Here is a 6,000-nt window from a genome sequence, read left to right as displayed (position 1 = left end):
CCCCCCCCCCCCCCCCCCCCCCCCAATACACCAATCTGGTGGTTGTTTACTGATGTTTAAACCAGGTTTTAAGAAATGGGTTTTGAAAAACGCACATTAAGACCTCAAGTTTTCAAAACTAGAAACTTTGGATGTGCGAATCCAAAAGGCTGTTAGAAAAATCTTATGCCACAAGCCAGGTCTGCCTGGGGGATGATTTGATGGGGTGAGGGATGAAAGATTATCAAAAGCACAAGGTGCTTAGGGGGTATGGGGAGATTGTGTGGTTTTTAATTAAGAAACTGTACTGTTTTCCACAATATCCCCCTGAGATGCTGTCACTCCCGAGGCGGGACGGGCTGCAGCAGAGGGCAGTGGTGGCACACACGTTCCAGCTCTCAAGCCGCTGCCAAAATTGCTGCCCAGACTTCAGGGAGCTCCCGGGCTGTTGACAAGGGGTTTATCTTCATAAATCTGGTATAAATCTCTCTCTTGTTTTGAATAGGAATGAAGCGTACGCCTTCGACATGCACTGGGTGTTCCCAAGATGTTTGGGGATTCGTGCAACTGTGGGTTTTATTCCAGGCTATTTCTAATGACCCAAAGGGGTTTGGAAAGAATTTGTATTAGCAAATCACCAGATGTAATGGCTACGGAGCTTGCGATTGCAGTTCACCTTCTCTCTTCGGGAGTGAAATCTCCAAAAAATGAGCGTTGGGTTAATATTTCTTAACTGTTTCAGTCTGCGGATCTGTACTCGTTACTTTAGTATTAAAACAGCGTGTTTCAACATCTCTCACTGCAGATGTCACCAGGAAATGTGGTGAGCTGCAATAACAAGGTGAGGTGTTTTGTAGTTCACATTTCACTTGTACTTAGTGCAGTCAGTGGTGCCCCCAAAATTTTCTGAAACGGCTGCTGCTTGTGTGCTTATTTCCTTGTCTTACCTCGATTTTTACCTGGGCACTGATGAACCAGCACAGGCTTTGGGAAGTTTTGTGGGGAGTTGTTTTCTTGCATATCATCATCAGATTAAACGTTTGGGGAAGCTGTCCTAAAAGAAGAGAGCAGCAAGAGAGAATAAATAGGGGTTCACAGTGCCAAATATTAGTTGTGTTTGGGAGTAAGTCTATAAATGCCTGGCTTTCGCTCCAGTGATTTGGGATCCCCACGCTCTTAATTCATCTGCTGGAGCAGCCTCCCTATAATTCCAAGGCAGCATCGTGCCGTACGGTCAAGAGAGTGGGGCATTTCATCTCATCCCTACAGAGGGGCAGGACAAACACAGCAGAGATTTCTTGGCCACCTCTACCCCCCCGCATCATCCTCCAGTAGAGGTAAAGCCCAGACTGGAGGGGAAACGTAAGCAGAGAGGAAAGCTCAGGATGGTTCCCCCAAACACGAGCGTGGCCGTGCCGCTGCCTGCCCGGCGTCCATCGGGGTAGCTGATGGGTTGCTGGTCTTCTCCGTTATGTTTTTCTTGTACGTGATTACAGCCAAGTTTCTGCATGTTTCCTCTTGCCACCGGGTTTGATTCATCCCCGTTATTCCCCTTGTACTCCGAGCAGGAGTCGAAACCAGCTAGTAACAGGAGTTGGCACTCGGGCTTTCAGTCTCTCGCCCTGTTCTTTGCCCCTGCTCGTGTTCGGTGCTGTTATTACTGAGCTACTATTTGAATAGGAAATAAAAGGGAATTTAGCTGAAGTTGAAAATCAAGACATACTGTCTGCATGTTCCATTAGGAGGGCATAGTGAAATCTGTGTTTCTTCCTATTCATTGGCTATTGCATTAAAAGCCTTCTCTCCTAATATATACTTATATATGCAGCCTGCTTTATGTGGCTTTTACCACATATGAAATGGAGACGTTATAATCAAGGCGGTAATAACGCTGAATGATTAAAAGTAACTTCTGATTGTTTTGGCTTTGGTCAAATGTATGACCTGAAACTGCTGACTCGAGACAAAATGAGGTGGGTAAAAAGTCTCGTTCTGGGCTGTGCTCATCCCTAAGCACAACTGTGCACCGTGTTTGACTTGTACAGTGAAACCATACTGGTGTATATTAAAAACAAAAAATTTAAAAAACTAGTCTTTGTAAAGCAGCAGAGTTGATGGAGAAGTCAGACAGCCCAAACCATCCTACAGGGATTAATTTCCCATAGGAACATTTGTGGAGATTATGAAATACTGAATTTCCCTGAGATCTGGAAACCATTTGTATGTGAGATTTAAAATGAGTTAATTCAACTTTCTGGTAATTGGAGTGAACAGCACCTTCTGAGGGCTGTGAGTCAGGGCTGCAGAGCTGCGTGGTTTTGGGGTGGCAGCCTGTGTGGGGGCACGATGGTTCACCACTGTCGGCCCTCGTTATTTGGGGGAAATTAGGAAACCAGGAGCTACGGCATCTTTCAGCTGATGAAATAAGACTTCTGCTAATACAGCAAAGTCATTGATCCAGCATGAATCAGAAGAGCAAGGGAAAAAAAAAAAAGAAAAAGGAGGATACAGTGATTTTAAAGTAAAGCAGTGTGGAACCTCTTGTCAGCCCAGTTCTGTGTGGTCTTTGAATTGCCTGTGTTGGTGGCAGCATCTGAGCCTTTTTGGGAGCGAGCTGCCCAAATTGCGCTGAATCGCTCTTAGCAGGGTAGAAGTGCCAGGTCCAAACGCTGGACCATATGTTGTTGGTTCACACACATAGTTTGTTTTGAAACTCTTTGTAAATACAGCTGGGAGAATGTGGCCAGTGGGGAAGAGCAGCCAGAAAGGGTGTCGTGGCCGTACCAGGGACTGACTGGTGAGGACTGGTTCCCCCGTGTCTTGGCTATGATTCAATTTAAAAGATGCAGACCAGAAGCGGTGCTGAAGATACACCCCAAGTGATTGGAATCTGCTGCTACTTGAAAAGTTCTCAGGAGAATGGTGTAAGAGATTAAATCAGCAGATAGGTCTTGGAGCTGACTTCAGAGGGGTTGTTTTCTTTGCTCAATGGAGTTGTTCTCTCCGCTGCCAATATTTGCTATTTTCTGCTTCGCTCATGCGCTGCTGAACAAATTTGATAAATGTCATTCTGCTTTCTGAGCACTGCTGGGCTTTAAACAAGCTGCTCAGTGGCAGAATATCTTGTAAGCTCCCTTCTTGTAAACAGTAAACAAAAGTGGTTGGTGTTTTGCTCAAAGAAATAAATATTGACTGTTTAGAAGAGTGGAAGGACCCTTTTCCCAAGAACTTTGGAGAGAGGGGGACTGGACAGTGGATTAGGAAAAAATCATAGCTGCTTTGCTTTGGATATGCCAAATCCGGGAGATGGGTGCTCCCCTGCCTCCGGGCTGGGGCTGGGTCACCCTGGGTACGTGGCAGCAGATGTGGGGACCCCCCAGCACAGCTGGATGGGGACCCCAAGGGACTCCCATGGGTGGGATGCCTGGACCTGCTCACTCTGGGTGCTTGGCACCGCAGCATCCCGCTGCCGCAGAGGTGCTGTAATATATTCATGATACTGGTTTATTTTTTCCTGTTTGTTTACTCAAAAAAAAAAAAGGAACTTTCAGCTTGTCTTTTGCTCAATCGTTTCCTTTCACAGGGAGTAAAACCGTGTTTTGACAGTGGATGCAGGCACGGAGCTTGATGCGAAAGCTGGGGCTTTTGGGGCATCAGCTGTGCAGTGCAAGAGGTGAGCCTTGCCTTGATGCTTCCCTAACTTTATTTTCCTCATTCTCTGTAATTCCTGCTGTAGGTGCCGGAGCAGCAGGGCTGAACCGCAGCTCTGTGCTGGGAATGTCAGTGCTGGCAGAAGCTGCCGGAACGAACTGCAGAGGGTGAGAAATCCCCTGTTTCCCAGCAAAAGGCCAGCCCTGGGGAAAAAAAAAAAAAAAAAAAAAAAAGGGAGCTGCTATGGGGTTTGTCAGGGGCTGGACCCCAGCTCGGCCCCGCTGCCAGACCTGGGGACCCCATTTTGCCGTGGGGTCCTGCGGAGTTGTCTCAGCCCTGGAGCGACGAGACCCGCTGTGGGGTTTTCCTGTGGGGGGAAAGGGAAATGGCTAACCTGGGGAAAAAAAAAAACTCCTTTCTTGAATGACCCCTCCCTCAACACCAGAGCCCCTCACCGAGGTGTCGGGGTCCCCCTTCAGCGGCGGGGAGGATGCTCGGGGAGCCGGCCGGGCTGCGAGCTGGCTGCAGGGGAAAGCAAAGCAAAATCTTTTTATATGATCATCCGCTTGCACTCCCTCCTCCTCCTCCTCCTCCTCCTCCCCCTTCCCTGGGTATTGCGTTACCGCCTTTGGGAGGATGGCCCTAATTTGCTGAGCCCCAATGACTATCTTCAAACTTATCCGACACCCCTCTGCTTTTTGCTCCTGCCTCCTTTTCGTGGTGTTCTCCCCCCCTCTTTTTTTTTTTTTTTTTTCCCTTCCTTTCGTTATTACTCCAGGCCCGTTGCCAAACAGGATGATCCAGGATTGTCCTCTTTGCCTGGAGAGCATAAATACCACTGGGGAGCTCTGTGAGACTGCAGTTGGGACGAGCTGCTGAGCTGAGACCTTGCACATCTCGCACCTCCTCAGGCTTATTTCATCCTTTTTGCCCTCCTCCTAGTTTAAATATTTCAGATATATAATTTATTTTCCACAAGCAGGCTTGGAGGAGCTGCAATTTCCTGGGGACTTGGAAGTACTCAGCGAGGTAAGTGTAAGCTTTGGTCCCTGCTTCTGAAATGTGGTTTTAGGGGATGGGGGTGTGTGCACGAAATGGCTTTATTAAGAAGGCACAGTTTTAGTAACTTCTCCAAAAAGTTGCCTGCATGGCATAAAATAGCACAATACTGTCCGAGCTTCCCTTATGTATGCTTTGCAGAGGTTAATGCAAGATTAATAACCATTAATCTTGAATGAATGGGAGGAGTTTGCAAGTACAAGAGTGGATTTCTGCACAAATAGAGAATATCCAGGGGATGCTGTAGCAGCCTCTAATAGCTGACTACCCATGGGCACACCTACTCCGCTCCAGGAAGCCTGTGTTTATGCAACTCTGCTCTAAAGTCCTGTCTAAAAGGAATTTCACAGTGTCGCCACATGTTGTGTCTGTTACCAGTGGGTTTTCCATGTGGTTTTGCGTAGAAACTCACCCACTTCAGTTCTGTGGGAGTGGATTGTAATGGAAGATCCAGATGTTTTTGGCTCGTGGCCTTGAAGATGCTGAATGCATAGTGTGTTCTGTGCAGACAACGTTGTGTCCTGTGTCAGAGAACTTGTCATCCCACTTTTCAAGCCGACGCAATTCTTCAAAGCTCAAAATGCGTGCATCTTGGTTAAATAGGTGACCTGGCTTTTAATGCATTAAGTATGTCGTGCCTTTAACACTGGATTTCTTTGCACAGGTTAGAAGCTGATCCCAGGTTAACTCTTTTCTGCTTTACTGTTTTAGATGCTTTGCAGGTATCCCCTGCTAACTCTTGCGTTTTCCTGCCTTGTCAGCTTGTTCCATGTAAAGCTCCACAGGTCCTGGGATATTTTAGCTGCAGATGTCCTCCATAGCCAAGGAGTAGAGACCTACTCGTGTACTTTACCAGGGAGAGAGTTAAAGATCACTAGCTCTAAGGAATAAGGTGAAGCGAGGACATAATGAAGTCCAGAAGTCAGCCTGCATGTGGCTTTAGCAGGCAGTGCTGCATGCCAGGCTTCAAATGCTACCAGCTCTTCTGCTTTCCGTGAAGTGCAGACACCATCCATTAGCTGGGGGAATAGCTTTCTAAAAATAAGCTTTTTTCCAAAGTCCGGTGCTGCTTTTTAACTTCCTCAGACCCCAGAAGAAGGCCTCCCCTTTGTCCCCAGTTTGGACAGGCTTTACAGTGTATTAAGGAGTCGGTTTCTGCTGACTCACGCGTTTCTGATTGCTCCCAGATGTTTACCTGGCACCAGTATCAAGGGCCTGATGCGTTTCAAGGCAGGCTGTGCTAATGCTCCTCTTGAACCCTTGAAAACAACAGCAGAGACTTCCTCAGCTGACTGTCAGGTGATAATTTTT

The 6,000-nt window shown here is 47.3% G+C and overlaps 1 protein-coding gene across 2 annotated transcripts in view; it reads left to right on the top strand.

Annotated features, from left to right (window-relative positions):
- Window positions 1-3,653: 3,653 nt before the first annotated feature.
- The window catches only part of CRISPLD2 (cysteine-rich secretory protein LCCL domain containing 2), a 28,487-nt gene continuing 26,140 nt past the window's right edge, over window positions 3,654-6,000 (top strand). The window contains exons 1-2 of one of the 2 annotated variants that reach the window (XM_010579644.1): window positions 3,654-3,797; window positions 4,613-4,659. The gene's annotated coding sequence lies outside the window, so the exon portion shown is untranslated. Of the gene's footprint in view, window positions 3,798-4,419; window positions 4,660-6,000 lie in introns of those variants that run through there. The other variant, XM_010579643.1, reaches the window with a different exon arrangement.

Source organism: Haliaeetus leucocephalus, unplaced genomic scaffold, assembly GCF_000737465.1.
Source record: "Haliaeetus leucocephalus isolate CR32 unplaced genomic scaffold, Haliaeetus_leucocephalus-4.0 Scaffold668, whole genome shotgun sequence".
Lineage (NCBI taxonomy): Eukaryota > Metazoa > Chordata > Aves > Accipitriformes > Accipitridae > Haliaeetus > Haliaeetus leucocephalus.
This window is presented reverse-complemented; position numbering and strand designations above follow the sequence as displayed.